Source organism: Mustelus asterias, unplaced genomic scaffold, assembly GCF_964213995.1.
Source record: "Mustelus asterias unplaced genomic scaffold, sMusAst1.hap1.1 HAP1_SCAFFOLD_76, whole genome shotgun sequence".
Lineage (NCBI taxonomy): Eukaryota > Metazoa > Chordata > Chondrichthyes > Carcharhiniformes > Triakidae > Mustelus > Mustelus asterias.
In genome coordinates this window covers 1,001,558-1,023,709 of record NW_027590135.1, presented here as the reverse complement: position 1 = coordinate 1,023,709, position 22,152 = coordinate 1,001,558, and the positions used below count along the sequence as shown (strand labels likewise).

Sequence of the window (22,152 nt, the reverse complement as noted above, 5' to 3'; positions counted from 1 at the left end):
TTCCTCCCATAGACTAAAGATGTGCAGAATAAATGGATTAGACATGATATTTTGCCCCTTAGTGACCCAAGATGTGTAGGTTAAGAGGGTTAGCCATGGGCAAAAGATGTTCTTCCAGAGAGTCAGTGCAGATGCAATGGGCAAATGGCCTCCTTTTACACTGTGGATTATGCGGGATCCAATGGACTCTCAGTGCTTCCATTTGTGAAGCCAAGGATCCTATCCACTTTGCAAGTGACAGTCCTAAACTGTCTCACTTTCATATATCTTCCTGAACCTACTCCCTCTGAGCCTGCACACTGTTTCGAACTGGACCATTCAGTTTATTTTGCCTCTCCCCATCTATTCTATGAAAACGCAGCACTGTTCCTGAGTGTGGGATTAATAACGTGTCTCTTCCTCATACTGCAGCTTCTGTTTCTCCAAGAGAATCTTTCTGGCTAAAGCCAGAATTTACAAAGATTTCTGTCACTGAGACATTGTCTGGCCGTCTGTTTCTCACCACCCTAACTCACTCTGTCTCTGTCTCTCCCTCCACCCACTCTCATCCACTCTATATGAAGGCGGGATATTGTTGTTTAGTGACTGAGTGCACACAATCTGTATCTTCATCTGATCAAATAGAATTCAGCTTGTGAACAATATCATCATTTCAACCAGTTCTGGGTTAAATCAGGCACAGCTCTGATTGGCTGCAGCCCCCTGAATCTGGGGAGCAGATACTGTGAGCATTGCTGGCCTCAGAGGCTTTTACAGTTACTGAGCTGGGAAACTCCAACTAATCCCTGAGAATCCACAGCACAGAGCGAGAGGAGAGGAAAACCTGTCCTGGGAGCTGTCAATCTGAGACAGTTTGACCCTGTCAATGTGCAGATGTGAACCTGCTCCTTCCATTCCCAAACTGTTATAACGAGGAATACAGAACGCCCAGTAATGACCAGCTTGTTGCAATGTGTTTGAATGAACATGATGTGATATCACCGAAGCAGCATTTTGAAATATTCATTCAATGTATTCTGATGAAATGTATTTTTATGCTCTGTGTGCATTCTTATGCCATTGCATAAGAATCTTCCTCTGACATGAGACCGTATTTTGCCTTTGTGCCTTGATGCTGCTTTTAAAAGAAAATGTTCATGTTATGAATTTTCTCATCGAACCACAGGAAGAATTATAGAAAAATAACAGCACAGAAGGAAGCCATTGAACCTATCCTGCCATGCCAGTCCAAGGACACAGCGAGAAATCTCACACCAGGTGAAAGTCCAACAGGTTTATTTGGTAACAAAGCTTGCTGCTCCTTCATCAGGTGAGTGGGAGTTCTATTCACAACAGGGCATATAAAGACACAAATTCAATTTACAAAATAATAAGGACACCCAGGTGTCCTTTCCAAGCCCATCTTCCTGCACCCAGCCCGGAGCCATGCAGCTGAATGCACGATGGAGATCCAAATACTAAATCTTTGCAAACCTTCTTTGGGCCAGTGGCTGCCCTGAAGCAGCAGAGTTAATATTTCAAATCACACCCGCTGCGAGCAGGGTTCGAACCTGCGCGGGGAAACCCCATTGGATTTCAAGTCCAACGCCTTAACCACTCGGCCATCGCAGCTGCTTATTTGCTATTGTGATGTAATCGCCTTAGCAACATTCACAGACCTTTATCAGGCACCGGAATGATGCAGAGCACAGCGTGTGAGTTGAAATTTGTTCGTCTCCTTTTAATTTGTATCTTTGTCTCTGATCCAGAACTCATTCAGTAGTTCAGAGACTTGTTATTCTTTTTCAATAACCTTTCATTAAAATCAAATTGAACCCGAATTCTGCATCCGAAAAATAAAGTCCACTTCATTTCAGTCAAATGGTGCGTATAAACCACAAGAGGGCGCCGATAATGTCCAATATACATTACCAATGCGATGGCCGGGAATCGAACCCGGGTCAAGGCAGCTATGCTCACCACTATACCACCATCGCTCACTCTGCGTAAGCAGTTGTTATTTTCATTAGTTATAATTACAAAACTACCTTAGTTGCTGATTTCAGCAGACACCAGGTGCGTCCTTGGCCCATTTTTTTAACCTGAACTTGGCTTGTCTCGTTTCTCTAGACAGTTTGAGCCACCTTTTTGCTGTTGTTTCTGACTGATAACTCTGATTAGATTTGCAGTTCATTTGAACAAAGTTTCCACTGAACGGAAATTGAAGCTGGATTTTATGTTAGAAACACATGGATGATGAAAATATTTGGTGATTTTTTTTTTAGGAGTGTCCCCCTTCTGTTCTGACCAGAGATAGCTAATTAAATAAGTCAAAACTCTGGGTCAGGAACTGACCCTTGGTCAAATGCTCGCACAGTCACCACAACACCACCTGGCTCTGTCTCCCCCTCTGTATTTATAGAACGAATACACAAGCAATCAAGTGGCAGAGAAATCACAGCTGAGAGAATTATATAACCGACATTCCCGTTCGAGGAGTTTTACACTTTCCGATAGATCGGGGTGAGCAGGGTCGCCCAATCAGAAAGCAGATCCTTGGGACATGGAATTTGATTAATATCATGTTTTGCAATCATGTTAATCGGTCAGAACCATGTTGATGTTATTTCACTCCAATCTATGAAGGTTTGATTGAATCGTGACCTTGTTGCACAACTTGCGTTCAGCCAGGAGATGGCAGCAGGGAACAATAATTTGGATTTGCTGTTTGTGTCAATAAATCGAGTCATGGAGGTTCACAGCATGGAAAAAGGCTCTTCGGCACAACATGTCCATGCCGCCCAATTTTTGCCATTAAGTTCGTCCCTATTGCCCGTGTTTGGTCCATATCCCTCTATATCCAGCTCACCCATGTAAATGTCTAAATTATTTTTAAAAGACAAAATTGTACCCGCCTCTACTACCTCTGGCAACTCGTTCCACACACCACTCTGTGTGAAATAAATTGCCCTTCTGGACCCTTTTGTATCCCTCCCCTCTCATCGTAAACCTATGTTCTCTAGTTTTAGACTCCCTTATTGTGGGGAAAAGCTGTTGACTATCTACCTTATCTATTTCCTCATTATGATATAGGCCTCGTTATATCACCTCTAGGTCTCCTGTGCTCCAGGGAAAAAAAAAGTTCCAGTCTATCCAGCCCCTCCTTATAACTCAAACCATCAAATCCTGGTAGCATCCTAATAAATCTTTTCTGCACTCTTTCTAGTTTAATATCCTTCCTTCCCATAATAGGGTGACCAGAACTGTACACAGTACTCCAAACGTGGCCTTACGAATGTCTTGTACAATTTCAACAAGATGTCCCAACTCCCATGTTCAATGTTCTGACCACTGAAACCAAGCATGTCGAATGCCTTCTTCACCACCCTGTCCACATGTGACTCCACTTTCAAGGAGCTATGAACCTGTACCCCGAGATCTCTTTGTTTTATAACTCACCCCAACGTCTTACCATGAACTGAATAGGTCATGTCGTGGTTTAATCCACCTAAATACATCACCTTACATTTATCTAAATCAAATTCCATCTGCCATTCATTGGCCCATTGACTCAATTGATCAAGATCCCACTGCAATCCGAGGTAACCTTCTTCATTGTCCACTCTGCCACCAATCTTGGTGTCATTTGCCAACGTACTAACCATGCCTCCTAAATTCTCATCCAAATCTTTAATATAAATGATGGGGTAGGATGAGTGTCTTTGCAGATGGCATAAAGATTGGCTGGGTGGTGAAAGGGAGGCTGAGTTTCTTAGTCTGCAAGAAGATATAGACAGGATAGTCAAACGGGCGGATAAGTGGCAGATGGAATTTAACCCCGAAAGATGTGAGGTAACACACTTTGGAAGGAATAATTTGGCAAGGAAGTATCCAATGAAGGGCATGGCACTTGGAAGTTCTGTGGAATATAGGGACATTGGCGTGTTTGTCCATAATCTCTGAAGGTAGAAGGGTATGTTAGTAGGATGGTGAAAAAAAACATATGGGGCACTTGTCTTTAACATTCGGGGCATCGACTGCAATAAAATGTCATGTTGGCGTTGCATAGAACTTTGGTGGGGCCACAGCTAGAGTACTGTGTGCAGTTTTGGTCGCCTCAAGATAGGAAGGATGTGATTGCACTGGAGGGGATGCAGAGGAAATTCACCATGATGCTGTCTGGGATGGAACATGTAAGTTCTGAAGGGAGATTGGGTAGGCTTGGATTGTTTTCTTTAGAGCAGAGAATACTGAGGGGGGACCTGATCGAGGTGTACAAAATTATGAGAGCATCGACAGAGTGGATAGGAAGCAGCTGTTCCCCTTGGTTGAAGGGTCAGTAAAAAGAGGACATTGGTTCAATGTGAGGGGCAGGATGTTTAGGGTGGATGTGCTGAAAAACATTTTTACCCAAGGGTAGTGACGGTCGGGAATGCGCTGCCTTGGAAGGTGATGGAGGCAAGTTGCCTCACATCCTTTAAAAGTATGTGGTCAGCAATTGGCATATCATAACATTCAGGCCTATGGGTCAAGTGGTGGTGGATGCGATTTGATTGGAGGTCAGATGTTTCTTCGATGTCAGAGCAGACTCGATGGGCCGAAGAGCCTCTTCTGTACTGCATGATTCTATTATTCTATAAACAAATTCACTATGAACCGTATCAATGTCAGCCATATTCCTTGCCAGTTCTCAGACAGGCACTGATTGGTTCGAAGTTTGTTTCATTTTCCAGGATCCAGCTCAATTAAATAAATGTATTTCTTATGTTCTGTGTGTCATTAATAAAAATCTTCCTCTGACGTGAGACCTTGTTTTGTCCTTGTGCCCCTGTTGATGCCTTTGTCATTCTGCTCATGCTTTGATTTTCCTCATGGCACCTTAGAAAGAACCAGAGAAATGTAACAGCACCGAAGGAACCCATTCGGCCTATCTTGTCCTTGCCAGACTGAGGACACTCAGGTGTCCTTTCCAAGCTCACCTTCTTGTTATGTAGCTGAAAGCATGCTGGAGATCCAAATAATTCTTTCCAAAAAAATAGAATTTGCCACGATGTGGCTGTCTAAAGCAAACATTTCCAATCACACTCGCTGGCAGCGGGGTTCGAGTCTGCACGGAGAAACCCCATCGGGTTTCAAATCCAACGCCTTAACCACGCGGCCACAGCAGCTGCTTATTTAACAAATGAAAGCAAATCACTGCGGATGTTGGAATCTGAAACCAAAAGAGAAAATGCTGGAAAATCTCAGCAAGTTTGGCAGCATCTGTAAGGAGAGAAAAGAGCTGACGTTTCGAGTCCAGACGACCCGTTGTCAAAGCTTTGACAAAGAGTCATCTGGACTCGAAACGTCAGCTCTTTTCTTTCTTTACAGATGCCGTCAGACCTGCTGAGATTTTCCAGTGTTTTATCTTTTGGCAGATCTTATTTGTCAGAATAATGTAACCACCTCAGTAAAGTTCATATTAACTTCATCAGGCACCAGGATTGCGCAATGCACAGTGCGGGAGCTGAAATTTGTTCCTCTACTTTTACTTTGAGTCTTTGTGTCTGGCTGAAAATTCATTTATTCGGTCAATGACTTGATTTTCTATTCCAATATTTTTCATTAAAAAAGAATCATGTCCGAACAAAAATGAAAAAGGTATCTGCATTTTATTTCATTCCTGTCAAATGTTGCGTTCGCCCTGTTTTTGTCCACTCAGTTTAAAACACAAGAGGCCGTGGATAAGGTTCAAAATAAATGACCAATGCATTGGCCAGGAATCAAACCTGGGTCATCTGCTTGGAAGGCAATTATGCTCACCCCTATACCACCATCGCTCACTCTGCTTAAACAACCGTTATTTTCATTAGTTATAATTACTGAACTTCCTGAGTTGCTGATTTCATCAGATACCAGATGTGTCCATAGCACAGTTTGTAAACTGAACTTGGCTTGTCTCGTAGTTCTGGACAGTTTAGGCCACCTTTCTTTTTACTATTGTTTCTGACTGAGAACTCATTGATTAGTTTTGAGGGCTTTAATTTCATTAAAACAACATTTCAGCTGAAAGCAAATTGAATGTGGATTTTCCATGAGAAACACAGCGATGATGAGAATTTTTAGTCAATTTTATTTTAGGAGTGCCCACCTACTGTTCTGACCTGCGATAGATAATTAAATGAATTACCACTGTGATGGCCAGGAACTGACCCTTGGTCAAATGTTCGCACAGTCACCACCATCACTCACCTGGCTCTGCCACCCCCTCAGTCTGAAAGTCCAGCTCTGACAGTGAATCTGGTCACCTTCGGGCCCAATCGGAGGATGGTCAGAACATGTCTGCCACTGTCAGAAACTCCATTATCAGCGAGTGGGGGATGATTATTTAACTGGCTGTCACTGGTTGTTGAGGTTGTGATTTACTGTTACCTGTCAGTGCAGGAAAAACAAATAAAACAGGAAAATTGAGAGACTCCGAGAGCAGTTAATTTGTATCTTCCCCCTAAAGAAACACAATGATGTCTGCAACCGCTATAATAACTGAAAAAAACAGATATAACTGGCTGTTGCCGCGGAATCTGGTTTACAGATGTGGCCGTACACCCCATGGACTGCAGCGGTTCCAGAAGGCAGCTCATTACCACCTTCCCAAGGGCAATTAGGGATGGGCAACTAATGCTGACCCAGACAGCGACACTCACATTCCATGAATGAATTCAAAGACAATCTGCGGGGAGAGAGCTTCAGAGTGTTTAACAGTTACTGAGGCGAAAAACTATAACGACGCCCCCGGGACACAGAGGAAAGTCTAAAAGGAGCAGAAATTCCGTCCTGGGACCTTACAGTTGGTGAAAGTTTTGTCCTGTGAATGTGTAGATGTGAATATTGTGTAAGAGAGAGTGTATGAAAGGGACGGGGGAGTCAGACTAATCCAGCTGTGTTTGTGTGTCTGTTCTGATCATGAGATCACCGAGTCTCTCTTGTGTAAAATAAAACAATTTTCCAATCAAAGATTCCCTTAATCCCCCTGCTGAGCCCCAAAGTGAGATTTCAAGGCAAATGTTTCGCTAAATTCAAGATTTCAGTGGAAAAGTAGAGAACATGTCAGCTATCGCGATCAGTGCAGCAGTAAAACGGGTTCCAGTGGAAAATGGAGTCCTCAGTTCGAGTGAAACCTTTTCAACAGCAAACATTCGTGTGTCAGAGACATGAAGGATGTGAGCTGGATCTCTGGAGAGGCGGAATTTCATTGCAATGGGAGAGTTTGTGAGGAGAGAGAAACACAGAGAGGTTGGAGGAGCCGGGAGCTGACAGCAGCTTGTCTCTGCTCCGTCCGCTCTCTGCCTTTAAGTTGCTCTGTGCCGCCACCACTGGGTTCATTTCGGATCCAGTTCTGACTCTCACACAGATTTTCCACACACTCTCGGATATGACTGAAACTGCAGCCGCCGAAACGGCTCCTCCAGCCGCTCCCGCTCAAGTGAAGTCTCCCAGGAAGAAGAAGGCGGCTCCCCGACCTGCGGCAGCCAGTCCCAAGTTAGGCGAGCAGATCCTCAATGTTGTGGCGGGTTGCAGCGATCGCAAGGGGATGTCCCTGGCCGCGATAAAGAAAGCTTTGGCTGGCAGCGGAGTGGATGTGGGGAAGCGCGGCTCCCAGATCAGGTTAACTATCTAGAGGAAGGTGGAGACAGGGTCTCTGGTGCAGACAAAGGGACAGGGCGCCTCCGGCTCCTTCAAACTCGCTAAGAAGGAATGCCCGGGGAAAATGGGAAAGAAGATGAAGAAACCAACAGCCGAGAAACCTTTAGTAAAGAAAACAGCGGCCAAGAAGGTGACAACAAAGAAAGCAGCAGCCAAGAAACCCGCAGCCAAGAAACCCGCAGCAAAGAAACTCGCAGTCAAGAAACTCGCAGCAAAGAAACCCGCAGCCAAGAAACCCGCAGCAAAGAAACCCGCAGCCAAGAAACTCGCAGCAAAGAAACTCGCAGCAAAGAAACCCGCAGCAAAGAAACCCGCAGCAAAGAAACTCGCAGCAAAGAAACCCGCAGCAAAGAAACCCGCAGCAAAGAAACTCGCAGCAAAGAAACTCGCAGCAAAGAAACCCGCAGCAAAGAAACTCGCAACAAAGAAACCCGCAGCAAAGAAACTCGCAGCAAAGAAACCCGCAGCAAAGAAAACTCCAGTGAAGAAATCAACAGTGAAGAAAACAAGCAGCAAGAAGGCGGCAACTCCAAAAAAGGCGGTGAAGAAAGCAGCCCTGAAGAAAAAGTCTCCTGTGAAGAAGGTGACGGGCGGAAAGTCTGTCAAAAAAGTGACTAAATCGAAGACCAAACCCAAAGTGAAAGCAGCAAAAGCGAAGAAAGCGTCAGGAAAGAAGTGAAAGAACCCGAGCAAATTGTAAACCTCTGAACCCAAAGGCTCTTCTCAGAGCCACCCACATCTCTCAGGAAAAAGCTGATCCCGCAAGAAAATGATTCCTGTCCCGCGGCCCGGCTCATTCTCAATAGAGATCATTTCAAATTCAGACTAAAGCAAAACACAGCAGAGGCTGAATTTCATTTGAATTTGACATTTGTTCAATCGCCACTTTCTCTCATAATAAAGATGTCTGGTAGATTCAGTGTGAGACAGTAACACTGGCGGCTAAACACCGCATTCGCGCCTCATTTTTAACTGAATCCCTGCAGTGCAGAAGGAGGCCAATCGTCCCATCGAGTCTGAACCGACCACAATCCCACCCAGTCCGGATCCCCATGACCCTATTTATTGACCGGACTTACTCCCCGACACTCCGGTGCAATTTAGCATGGCCAATCAACCTAACACGCACTTTGGTGTGCGGGAGGAAACCGGAGAAAGCCGAGGGAGAATGTTCAAACTCCACACAGACAGTGACTTCAGCCGGGAATCGAACCCAGGTGCCTGGCGCTGTGAGACGACAATTCTTAGCCAAACATCAATGTCAGGACTGGGATTTGAACCCACGCCTCCAAAGGAGACTGCGGCCTTCGACCGCTCGGCCATCCTGACTCCCTTAATTTTAACACAGGAGATTGCCCCAAACAGCTTCAATAAAGTGTTTGCAAACAGCGAGAAGCAGATGTGTGTGAGGATGTTCCGGAGGAAGATTCTTGCTATAGAATCGACTGTGTTTAGGTCGGAATATTACTGACTGGGAATTATTACGGGACCAGGTTTAAAAACACAAAAGAACAAAGTCACGACCCGAAACGTTAACTCTGTCTCTCTCTCTCTCTTCACAAAAGCTGCCGGAGCTGCTGATTATTTGCAGCATTTTCTGTTTGATTCCATATTTCAAAGCTGCGGGTTTGTGGAAACACTTGTTTGTGACGGGTTTGTTTGGGGAGCTGTGTTTCGCTTCCATTGTTAATAAACGGGTTGAAATTGGCGGTTGGAGAAACTGGAGGTGGAGCTGAAAGATCAGGGGCCGTTCTGTGTGTGTGTGTCAGTCCGGCTCTCTCCTCCCTCCCGCTCTGTGTTTAATCTTCACTCTGTCTCCTCCCCTCTCTGCTCTCACTCCGCCTTTCTCAGTCAGGTCGGGGCGGGCTGTATAAAAGGAGCCTGAAAAATTTCCTCTCATATTGTGCAGAGATCTGAGAGAAGAATCATCATGTCTGGCAGAGGGAAAGGACAGTAAGAAGTCTCACAACACCAGGTTAAAGTCCAACAGGTTTATTTGGTAGCAAATACCATAAGCTTTCGGAGCTTGCTGCTCCTTCGTCAGATGGAGTGAAAATCTGTTCTCCAACAGTGCACAGAGACACAGAAATCAAGTTACAGAATACTAATTAGAATGCAAATCTCTACAGCCAGCCAGGTCTTAAAGGTACAGATAATGTGGGTGGAGGGAACATTAAACACAGGTTAAAGAGATGTGTATTGTCTCCAGACAGAACAGCTGGTAAGCTTCTGCAAGATCAGGGGGAAAGCTGTGGGGGTTACTGATAATGTGACATAAATCGAACATCCCGGTTTAGGCCGTCCTCATGTGTGCGGAACTTGGCTATCAGTTTCTGCTCAGCGACCCTGCACTGTCGTGTGTCGTGAAGAACGCTTACCTGAAGATCCAAGGCTGAATGCCCGTAACTGCTGAAGTGCTCCCCGACAGGAAGAGAACAGTCTTGCCTGGTGATTGTCGAGCGGTGTTCATTCATCCGTTGTCGTAGCATCTGCAGGTACCTGATACGCTGCAGGAAAGGATGTCCCGAGGCATGGCACATTGGGGAAACCATGCAGAAGCTACGACAACGGATATCAGTGGTATAATTACTTCTTAGGAATTCGCAACAGCAAGGGGATCACAGTGTCCGTGTATGAATATAAGGGGTTAATTCACATTCACTGAAAATGAGTGAATCTCCATCACTCTCTCTCTCTCTCACACACACACACACCCACACAACCTCTCACAGACCAACACTCACACATCTCCCACCACGACAGATGGCGAAATTCAAAATCAATAAAAATATCTGGAATTAATGGCCTTGAATCAACTTTGGTAAAAAAAGACAACTGAAGCACTAATGCTCTTCAGGGAAGGAATTCTTACCTGGACTGGCTTACAATCAACTCCCGACCCACAACAATGTTGTAGGCCCTCGGAGGTGGCCTACCAAGCCACTCAGTTCAAAGGAAATTTGGAGACCTTGGCCTTGTGGAATCATCGCTGAAATCTGAAACTTAGCTCGTATTCTGGGGACCCGGGTTCAAATCCTGACAAGGCAGTGGAATTTGAATTCAATAAAAAATATGTGGAATTAAGGATCTCCTGATGACTATGAAACCTTTGTCGATTGTTGTATTAATCTATCTGGTCCTCTCGGGACCAAAATCTGCCGTCTTTACACAGCCTGGCCGACATGTGATTCCAGAGCCACAGCAATGTGGTTGACTCTCAATTGCCCGCAGGCAACTAGAGATGGGCAATAAATACTGGTCAGCCAGTGGCACCCATGTCCCATGAATTAATTAAAAAAAAAATGCAAGCCCAGTCAGCGACGCTGAAAAAATGCATTGAAGATTCAGAATGAGGAGATCCATCAACTCGTTTACAATCCCAGAGTTTGCAAATACAGAATGGATTCCAAACTAGTTTACTGTTCCGGGAGCTGACCACCAGAACAAATTGCTTCCACACGCACAGTTCTACCAACAGAATCAGAAAGATCCCAATCCTCGAAAATCAGCAGATAATGCAAAACATATTCTGAATATGGCACAGATATAAAGGTAAAGTCACCATAATCCCAAATGACCATCCGCTGTTCCCCATCTCAACAGGGAGAGCTTAATGGTGTTGATTTAGCCTCAGGATTACTACACCTCAGGCGAGGGGCAAGGCTGAAAATATCTAACAGCACATCTGCATTTTCTTTGCCGTAAATTTGTATAAACTTCTTGTTTTCAGTTATAAACTGGAGGATACAGTATGTTTTATTAACGGCACTTAAAAACTGACCTGCCACCTTCAATGACATATACACATGTCCAAATATGTCCTGCTGTTCTTGCACCCCCTTTTGGAATTAAATCCTTTATTTTATATTGTCGCTTTGTGTTATTCCCAACAAAATGAATCACTTCATTCATCATCTGCCACATGTCCTCCCATTCCACCAACCTGTCTGTGTCCTTTCGGAATTCGACTGGAATTTCACAACCATAGGACGTCCCAAAATATTTTAATGATGATAAAGTATTTTTGAAATGTAATCGCTGCCCATTTGCTGAACTTTTCAACTGTCTGTTCGACGACATCAGAAATTGCCAGATGGGAACGGGGAATAGTTGCTGCAGCAATGTCTCTGTGGCACAAAGAATGGCATTTTTGATTTGATTTCATTTGATTTATTATTGTCATATGTGTTAACATACAGTGAAAAAGTATTGTTAAAGTATTGTTTCTTGTGCACTATATAGACAAGGCATACCATTCATAGAGAAGGAAACAAGAGAGTGCAGAATGTAGTGTTACAGTCATAGCGAGGGTGGAGAGAAAGATCAACTTCATGCAAAGTCCATTCGAGGTAAGTCTGTGAGTTCGGAAGTTCAGGATCCAGTCGCAGAGGGAGGTGCTGAGGCCCAGGCCACAGAGTTTGGAGATGAGTTTCGTGGGAATATTGGTGTTGAAGGCTGAGCTGTAGTCAATAAATAGGAGTCTGACATAGGTGTCCTTGTTATCTAGGTGTTCCAGGGTTGAGTGCAGGGCCAGGGAAATGGCGTCTGCTGTGGACCTGTTGCGGCAGTGGGTACCAGCATGTTAGACTGCTAGTCATTGTCTTGTGAAATGTTCAAAGGTTGTGGGTCCGAATCTCATCGGAGTCAGCTTTCTGGGTAAAATTTGAAGAAATTAGGAACTGGTGTGTCAATCTTCTCAGAGAAGCGAAACTGCCGCCTCGAACTTGGAGGACATTCGGCCCATCAAGCCGACACCGACAACAATCCCACCCAGAATGAATCCCCGTGACCCCATATGTTTACCATGCTAATCCCCCTGACACGAAGGGGCTATTTAGCATGGCCAAACCAGCGAATATAGCACTACTTTTCATGGCTGACCTGCCGATTCTGGAAAGACAAAATCTGCCACTGGCGTCTGCTTTGGAGCTTCTGAAACCACATGTTGACATGGTGGCAAACTCGTGTCCAAAGCGGGTGCCCTGATTTGAATTGACTGTCAGATCGAGTTTCTCAGAGGATGAGAATTATGGGAATATAGAATTGTTCTGGACTATTCTCTCAAGCTTGTGTGTTCAAACTTCATCTTGGTTCCGTGAACCTCAAAACACTGAACGAACCATCACCAACGAGGATGGGATTCGAACCCACGCGTGCAGAGCACAATGGATTAGCAGTCCATCGCCTTAACCACTCGGCCACCTCGTCACGCAATGACTGTTCACCAAGCTTTGACAAAGGGCTCGAAATTTCTGGGCTTGAAATGTCAGCTCTTTTCTCTCCTTGCGGATGCTGCCAGACCTGCTGAGATTTTCCAGCGTTTTCTCTTTTGACTTCTCACCAAACCAGGGTGTTTTAACACCCGTAACAAAGAACATATTTCCCCCGCAGGATAACGCTATGTTGCTGCTTTCTTGTTAATCCGGTTCGCTGCTACTCTTCCATTCGATGTGTAACCACAGAAAGTAAAGAGGGAGACAGTTCCATTTCCTGGTCCCAGTTTGATTTTGAATTCACCGAACATAACCCGGATGTAAAATACAGCAAGCAGTCTGAGCTTGTGGCGCAACGGTAGCGCGTCTGATTCCAGATCAGAAGGTTGCGTGTTCAAATCACGTCAGGCTCATGAAGCTTTTCTGCGTCGGATTTTGTATCTGGGTAAAATTGGTATCTTGGTAAAGTTGATTGTTTGCAATTGTTCCCGAAATGACAAATTTCAAAACGATGGTAGAAATGATATTTTAGGATGCTTCCGGTTCGCATGCTCAGTTTTGTTTTTGCACAGTTTTATATCTGAACCAATGTGTCAGAGTTGTGAGGCGTTCATTGCTTGTAAAATTAAAGCAAGGTCCACAGACTTAGATGTTTCTATGGGTCATCAAAGGAGAGAGCTGACGGGTGGTGATTTAACAGGATGATTCACACCTCAGGAGAGGAGCAAGGCTAAGAAGAATCTCAACCGACACAGGAATTGATCCCCTGTTTTTGGCTGAATAAGCTATCCAACCAACTGAGCTAAACAGTTATTTGATGAAAGGACAACTCTCCGAAAGCTCATGCTACCAAATAAACCTGTTGGACTTTCACCTGGTGTTGTGAGACTACTTCCTGTGAACCTGGGACATATGCGCTGTGTTCCCAGTTAATGAAAATCAAGATGATGAAACAAATTTACTGTCGAGAAAACCCAGATTTACCTTTGGGCAGCAGCCGAATGTTACTATTTGATGTTAGTGAGAACATGATAGCAGATGATGATTTCGATCCATCGACCTCTGGGTTATGGGTCCAGCCACTCTGCCTCGAAACATTGCCGCTTCCTGTCTATTCCTGTTGCGTGGGTGAGAGGAAACTATTCATTGTATTTGTATTTCAAACAAGACCCACGTGTTGGGAAGCGCACCCTGGCTGGACAATAACACTTAACATCAGCCCGAATCAAACAGACTGAGAAAGACACACAGAGAAGCAGTAAGAGATGATCAGGACACACACAGAGCGATAGACAGAGAAGGTACCGAACAAACGAACAAGATACTGAGATGGAACAACTGATTATGTTTGAAAAGGGATCTTCTGTTACACAAAGATAGACCTTGTTTTAAAATTAATTTCATGTAAGTGTAACTGCACTCTCTGCTGTGTAACTTAAGAACTTGGAGCAGGAGTGGTCCATTTGTCCCCTCGAGCCTGCTCCGCCATTCAATAAGATCATGGCTGATCTTTTCAGGAAAACTTCACACAAATGATCAGTCGGTGCATTCTCCTTTGCCTGTGTGTGATCTTGTGTATCCTGACAGTCTCTCGCTGTTTTTGTGTGTATTTCTGTTATTGTTCCATTCTTGGTGTTCAGACAGTGGAATTGTGCCGCTAGGCGGAGCTGCTGGGCACATTTGCTGTCATTGAACAGCAATACGAAAGTGATTTTTTTTGCTTTGCTATAGCACAACAATAATAAACAGAAACTTGTTGGTAGATAGCAGAGTGGCGCAGCGGAAGCGTGCTGGGCCCATAACCCAGAGGTCGATGGATCGAAACCATTCTCTGCTATTTACCTTTTCAGGATCAGTAAAAACAAAATTGCTGCTCCCCGCAAGTATCACTGCTATTTCTTTACAGGCTACAGTTATTTTCATCAGCTCTCGCTTGCAATCAGCAATTTAGTTTGCAACATGCTCACTGTTGTAAATACCACAAACACAGGTTTTCTCTTTTTATCTCAGGGCATTTATGACAGAGAAATGACTCAAAAATAGAATCCCTATGGCGCTGAAGAAGGCCATGGGGCCCATCGAGACTGCACCAACTCTCCGACAGAGCATCCCACCCAGGCTCTTTACCCACAGCCCCACACATCTACCCCGCTAATCTACTTAACCTGCACTTCTTACGACACCAGGCACAATCTAGCATGGCCAGTCCACCCAGCCTGCACATCTTTGGACTGTGGAAGGAAACTAGAATATCTGGTTTCCAGACATAGCTTGCCTGGGTAAATGCAGCTTCAACAACACTGGCCGTTTGACACCATCCAGTACAAAATATCTGACTTAATTTGCTTCCATCCACAAACATTCAATCCCTCCAACACCGACAAAAAGGGACAGAAGTGTGCACTATCCAAAAGATGCGCTGCAGGAATTCACAAAGGCTCATTTGACAGCACCTTCCAAACCCACCTTGACTATGGCCTGAAAGGAAAAGGGCAGCAGACATATCAGAACAACACCACCTGGAATTCTCCCTCCATACAACTCACTATCCGGACTTTGAAATATATTGTCATTCCTTCAGCATCAGCAGATAAGAATCCAGGGAGTTTGCATTCCACCCACCCCACCCCCTCCCCCCAAACAGCATTGTGGGTGTACCTGCATGACATTGATGCCAGCAGTCGAAGCATGCAGTTCAGATGAGCAATAAATCCTGACCAAACCAGCAATGCCCGAATCCGAAGAATGCACAAAATGAAATAAAAACAACTGATCAAAAAGGTTCCTCCTCATCTCCGTCTTAACTGGGAGATCATTTAAAAAACAAACTCTGCTTTTCTGGTCCCATTGTCAGTGTAATTCTGAGCACAATCGGGATTGTTTAGTCAACGTTGTCCCATTGCAGAATCATATTGTGCAGTAGTGACCTGCCTGGTGGTGTATACGGTACGATTTGTCCCTATGATTCACTGCATCCCCGTAGATATGGGCTGCCCAAGTCACATAATCAGTGTTAGAATTAATTCACATGTTTCAGTATCTGGTACCATTCTGTATCTGAATTTGTCTGGCGTTGTTTCTGAGGGTGTCTCACACTCATGAAGTGTGTGAGTGTGGGATCATTCTAGATCTGCCAATGCCTCTCTATGTCTGTGATAATTTTATATAAATGTTGGAATCATCAATACCTTTAAGTCCCCTGGTGCTGTTTGTGAAACATATGCTTTATGTTCCCTGGTACTGTTTGTAGAACATCAGCTTAATGCTGTACCTATCAGCGGAACTAATTATGTTTGCAAGTCTATACTGCTGTTTAAACTGATTGTTTCAGTTGAGATTTTTCAGTCACGTCTCTCTCTCTCTCTGATAGTCCATTTGTATTCATTACTCAATGTGAGACTGGGATTCTTTCCAAATCTCTCAGTGATACAATTGGTGTGTGTAATGTTTTTCGTATCACTCATGACAGCTCCAGTGAGTGAATGCAGTGAACAGCCTGTATTTTTCAGCTCCTGACACTGAACACGTGATTGAGAACGATTCTCTTATCTATCAGTCTTTGCTATTTCGTGTTAGTTTGGGAATGAATTAAATCACATTCAGTCCCTGGGACTATTTATAAGTTTGGATTAATTCCAAATAACTTTCCAGCACAGAAACAGGCCACTGATGCAGTAGGTTTTATACAGACAATGTGAGTGAGTTTCGGTCCAGCATTAAATCTCTGTCAGTGTGAACACAATTGTGAAAGATAATGTATCCTTCAATCTGATACTGGATTGCTATGCAAGTTTCACTCAGGTTGTTCACCTTGATTTGATCTGTGACACTCAGTCGGATTCCAAATAAGAATTTTGACATGAATACAAAATGGAGTCCAACCTGGAATTGGACAGTGTCTTCCATCTGGCCCAATGTGAGTGAGGATTTAGGATGAGTTAATAATTTATATTTCAGTTCATAGTCATCAGATTGATATTGCAACTTTTAGTTTCATAATCTGGGTGAGTTTTCAATGGAATCTGAGTTGTATCCCAGGTTAGACGAGCTTTCAGAATATCCCAATCTGAGAATCTGTACTTCAGATTTGGATTTGTATTGAATATATTTGTGAGGACTCACTATGAGTCCTCACGAAAAACATTACACACACCAATTGTATCACTGAGAGATTTGGAAAGAATCCCAGTCTCACATTGAGTAATGAATACAAATGGACTATCAGAGAGAGAGAGAGAGAGAGACGTGACTGAAAAATCTCAAGTAACTTCTAAACCCCTGATGTGGGTGATATGACTGGTATTGAACTCGAATCTCAGAGTGCATTATTAAGGTTAATTGTCTAATTTTTAACCGAAAACCATCTGTCAGTTTTATCTGATATTTAATTTGGAGGTAAGGCTGCACTATTGTGGGATTGACACAGTGATCACAGAAACCCTACAGTGCAGAAGGAGGCCATTCGGCCCATCGAGTCTGCACCGACCACAATCCCACCCAGGCCCTACCCCCACATATTATACCCGCTAATCCCTCTAACCTACGCATCTCAGGATCTAAGGGGCAATTTTTAACCTGGCCAATCAACCTAACCCGCACATCTTTGGACTGATTGTGGATGACAATTTGGATTGGGCTTTATGGATCCCCCTATCAGTGGAGTTTAATTTAGATAAATGCAAGGTGATGCATTTTCACAGATTGAATCAGGGCAGGACCTACTTAGTTAATGGTAGGGCGTTGGGGAGAGGAGAGAACAAAAAGATCTAGGGGTACATGTTCACAGCTCATTGAAAGTGGAGTCACAGGTGGACAGAGAGGTGAAGAAGGCATTCGGCATGCTTGGTTTCATTGGTCAGAACATTGAATACAGGAGTTGCGACGTCTTTTGAAGTTGTATCAGACATTGGTAAGGCCACATTTGGAATACTGTGTACAGTTCTGGTCACCCTAATATAGAAAGCACAGAAAAGATTTACTAGGATGCTACCAGAACTTGATGGTTTGAGTTATAAGGAGAGGCTGGATCGACTGGGATTTCTTTCTCTGGAGCATAGTCGGCTGAGGGATGATCTTCTAGAGGTCCAGGAAATAATGAGGGGCACAGGTCAGTTAGACAGTCAATATATTTTTCCAAAAGTAGGGGAGTCTAAAACTAGAGGACATAGGTTTAAGGTGAGAGGGCAGCGGTACAAAAGGGAAGCGAGGGGCATTTTTTTCACACAGAGGGTGGTGAGTGTCTGGAACAAGCTGCCAGAGGTAGTCATGGAGGAGTATAAAATTTTGTCTTTTAAAAAGCGTTTAGACAGTTACATGAGTAAGTGGCTATCGAGGGACTTGAGCCAATTGCGGGCAATTGGGACTAGTTTAGCCGTTAAAACAGGGTGACATGGACAAGTTGGGCCGAAGGGCCTATTTCCATGCTGTAAACCTCTATGACTCGATGGTACTGAGTTTGATTTGATTATTTCTTGTTACATGTATTGGTATGCAGTGAAAATCTTGTTTCTTGCGCGCTATACAGACAAAGCATACCGTTCATGGAGTAGATAGGGGAGAACGAAAGGAGAGGGTGCAGAATGTAGTGTTAAAAATCCATTTGGCAGGAGTGGGATTCAAACCCATTGGATCTATTATTCCAACGCCTCAACCACTCGGCCATCCTGGTCCGAGAGCTGGGCATGATATGGACACAACACCTGTCTCTGCTGCTGTTTGAGCAGTGGCTTGAAAAGGCGTCTCTGGAATTATTTCTGCTGTCTGAGACTGTGGAACTGATGAGCTCCGTCAGTGACAATGTACGGACTGTGTGTGAGAAGGTGCTGGCGACTGTCTTCTCTGTAACTTGTGCGGAGGAAATATCACATTTATTATGGTTCATTCAAATATTTGTCTGTGGAAACAAAGTACATTCAATATCTCAAATACAGATTCCGTCAGTTTAATCTCTATTAATAATCATTGTGAGCGGTTTGTGAGGCTGCAGCCAGACACGAGCTCTGATTGGTCACTCTCATTTCAATCACATTCTTAACCAATCGGGGATCCAGGGAGAAGAAATGGGAGGTTTTGATTGGTTCACATTTTCAAACTGGAAAAACCCGCCAATTTCACTGCAGGAAAAATACAAAATAACGGAACGCCTGAATGTTCAGGAAACTATTTCAATCTCACACTTTATAATCTGTTTATTGTATTTTCCCTCAGAATCCTGGCGCAATTTTAGAAAAAGTTTGAATTTCTCAATCTCTTATCTGTAACCAGCGCTAATCAGACCCCGTTCAGCAATTTAAAACGGAGCAAATCTCAGCTCAGTGGAAAAGCAGAAACATAGAGATCACCAACCAACCCCTTCACACAGGCTTCACAGGGACAGAGGGAAACGGCTGATTTCTGATCCTCTCCCCTGAAAGCGGCCGGGAATGTTACAATGGGAAGTGCGGAGAGAATCCCCGGCCCGATCCCGCCGGTGGAACAGGCAGGTTTGTGTCCGGAGAATAGGGAGCGCCGGGGGGAGGCAGATCTTAAAGCGCTGCAATGGACTCGGGTCCTGTGTGTGCACAGATCTGGCTGATTCCGTCCTCTGGGAAAACTGCGGAATAAACAGATCAGCCCGAAAATAACCTCTTCATTTCCGTCTTTACTCTGTTGCGGGAGCGGCTCCCAGATGACCCGAAATAACGAATAAATAATCGTATTATGAATTTAATTCTGCTGCTGCGAAACTGTGAATATAGTTATCATTAAATCTAAAGAACTACCTTCCGCTGTGGTGTTTCTCCTCATTGTCCATCATAAATCCCAGACTAGAATTTAACATCCGCTCTCAGTTCAGTTTGATTGTCCCTTCAATGTGAAAGTGTGTGTAAGGGGCGGGTATGAAGTCCCATTCACAGCATTCAGCACCGGGACAAATCTCTATCCTCCAGAAAGACATTTCTCATTCACTCAATAAGGGAAAAGATGGCGCAGCTTTTTCACAGAGATTGTGGGTGACTCTTAAAAGAGCCGTTGTGTTTGGAGTGTTTTTCAGTCCATGGGGAGTTTTACTTGGAGTTGGTGTACTTGGTCACCGCCTTTGTCCCTTCCGACACGGCGTGATTGGCCAGTTCCCCGGGCAGCAGCAGGCGCACGGCGGTCTGGATCTCCCGGGAGCTGATGGTCCTGCGCTTGTTGTAATGGGCCAGGCGGGAAGCCTCACCCGCGATGCGCTCGAAAATATCGTTCACGAACGAGTTCATGATGCTCATAGCCTTGGAGGAGATGCCGGTGTCGGGGTGAACCTGCTTCATCACTTTGTAGATGTAAATGGAGTAACTCTCCTTCCTCGACTTTCGCCTCTTCTTGCCGCCCTTTGTTCCCGGTTTCTTAATCACTTTCTTCGCTCCCTTCTTGGGAGCTGGTTTCGACGTTGGTTTCTTCTCATCAACCATCTTCAAATTCACACAGAAATAAAGCAAACCCCTTCCGAGCGCTGATTAAATAGACAGTCCCACAGAACTATGCTAATGAGGAATTGGGAAAGCAATGATTGTGATTGGACATTTTGAAAGTTATTACAGTCACTTATCAGGGATTCATTTGAGTGGATATGAAAACAGACCAATCAGATTGAGGGGTTTCCGCCAATCACAAGCCTCCTTACCACAATCAGGAAATACATTTTACAAAGAATCTCCAGCCCCAGTTTCTCAGTGTGTAATGATCCACCCGGAAATGTCGCCTGGCTGTCGGTGTGAGGGACCCTTCTCCACAGAGGGACAGTGCGGGAGTGTGGGATTCCTTCCGGAACTGTGAATCTCTGGTAATGTGTGTGAGTGTGGGATTTACTCACTCTCTGATACAGTGTGAGTGTGGGATTTACTCACTCTCTGATACAGTGTGTGAGTGTGGGATTTACTCACTCTCTCTGATACAGTGTGTGAGTGTGGGATTTACTCACTCTCTGATACAGTGTGTGAGTGTGAGATTTACTCACTCTCTGATACAGTGGGTGAGTGTGGGATTTATTCACCCTCTGATACATTGTGTGAGTGTGGGATTTACTCACTCTCTGACACAGTGTGTGAGTGTGGGATTCACTCACTCTCTGATACAGTGTGAGTGTGGGATTTACTCACTCTCTGATACAGTGTGTGAGTGTGGGATTTACTCACTCTCTGACACAGTGTGTGAGTGTGGGATTTACTCACTCTCTAATACAGTGTGTGTCTGTGTGGGATTAATTCACTGTTTGTAAGTATGGAGTACATTATGTGAGTTTGGAAATCATGTATCTGACTTGCTGTGACCATATTTGAGTGTTGGACTCATTCTATATTTGAATACTGGACTCATTCTGTTTCTGGGGATTCATTGTATATCTGTTCGATAGAGAGGCGTGTGAGTGAGTGTATTGATTCTCTCCCTGGGAATATAAGGCAGTGCTGAATTAACTGTGCATGTGTCACATACACCATGCTGGACTTATTCTGTACTTGTCACTTTCTGGAACTGTATGTAAAAGAGATTCACCCTGTCACTGTCATTCTCCAACACTGTATGTCAGTGTGAAATTGATTGTGTGGTTTCTTTAAGTCTGGGCTTCTTTGTCTGAGTGTGAACTTCTCATCCACTGTCAGTGCCTGGTACTGTGTGGGAATGTGAGTTTAACTGTGTACCTGTTAACATCTGCTGCTGTAAGGGTGCACGGATCTCAATCTGTATCCGTCAGTCTCTGGTGCTGAATGGGTGTGTGGAATTCATTCTGTTTCTGTCAGTCTTTGGTACCTGTGGTAAACCACTGTTAAGCTTATTGCCTGTGTGTGTGTGTGACATGCTTGGGCATGCCCCTGCCGGCCCTGCCTGAGACTCCCCCCCCCCCCCCCCTGGTCCAGGTATAAAGGTGACTGCTCCCAACCCCCTGCCTCAGTCTCTGGACCAGTTCATCAGCATAGGTGTGCTCCAAGTCTTTTGATAAAAGCCTATTTGTTCTTGCATACAAACTAGTCTTTGCTTGATTGATAGTGCATCAATTTTATTCACAAAAAGTTTTGGGATGGAGCAGATACTAAAACCCGATAGATTAGAATTGGATCCTCAAGCCGTAGGAGCCTCTAACAGCTTCGATCACTGGCTGCGATGTTTGAAAACTTTCCTCTCCGCCTCCGTCGTCCGGACCGAAACCGACAAGCTACACGTGCTCCACGCCCGGGTAAGCGATCAAGTATTCTTGATGATTAGAGACGCTGAAATTTACGAGGATGCGATCGAACTTTTAAAAGGCCAGTGCAACAAA

The 22,152-nt window shown here is 44.5% G+C and overlaps 4 non-coding genes and 2 pseudogenes across 4 annotated transcripts; 3 read left to right on the top strand and 3 right to left on the bottom strand.

The window, feature by feature from the left end:
* Positions 1 to 1,529: 1,529 nt before the first annotated feature.
* trnas-uga (transfer RNA serine (anticodon UGA)) lies at positions 1,530 to 1,611 on the bottom strand. The gene has a single exon. It is a non-coding gene; the product is annotated as a tRNA-Ser (tRNA).
* Positions 1,612 to 7,390: 5,779 nt separating this feature from the next.
* LOC144483568 (uncharacterized) lies at positions 7,391 to 19,556 on the top strand (annotated as a pseudogene).
* On the bottom strand, positions 12,789 to 12,870 carry trnas-gcu (transfer RNA serine (anticodon GCU)). The gene has a single exon. It is a non-coding gene; the product is annotated as a tRNA-Ser (tRNA).
* Positions 13,217 to 13,288, top strand: trnaw-cca (transfer RNA tryptophan (anticodon CCA)). The gene has a single exon. It is a non-coding gene; the product is annotated as a tRNA-Trp (tRNA).
* On the top strand, positions 14,641 to 14,712 carry trnam-cau (transfer RNA methionine (anticodon CAU)). Its single transcript has one exon. It is a non-coding gene; the product is annotated as a tRNA-Met (tRNA).
* A 365-nt stretch (positions 19,557 to 19,921) lies between the features above and the next one.
* LOC144483567 (histone H2B pseudogene) lies at positions 19,922 to 20,308 on the bottom strand (annotated as a pseudogene).
* Between the last annotated feature and the right edge of the window lie 1,844 nt (positions 20,309 to 22,152).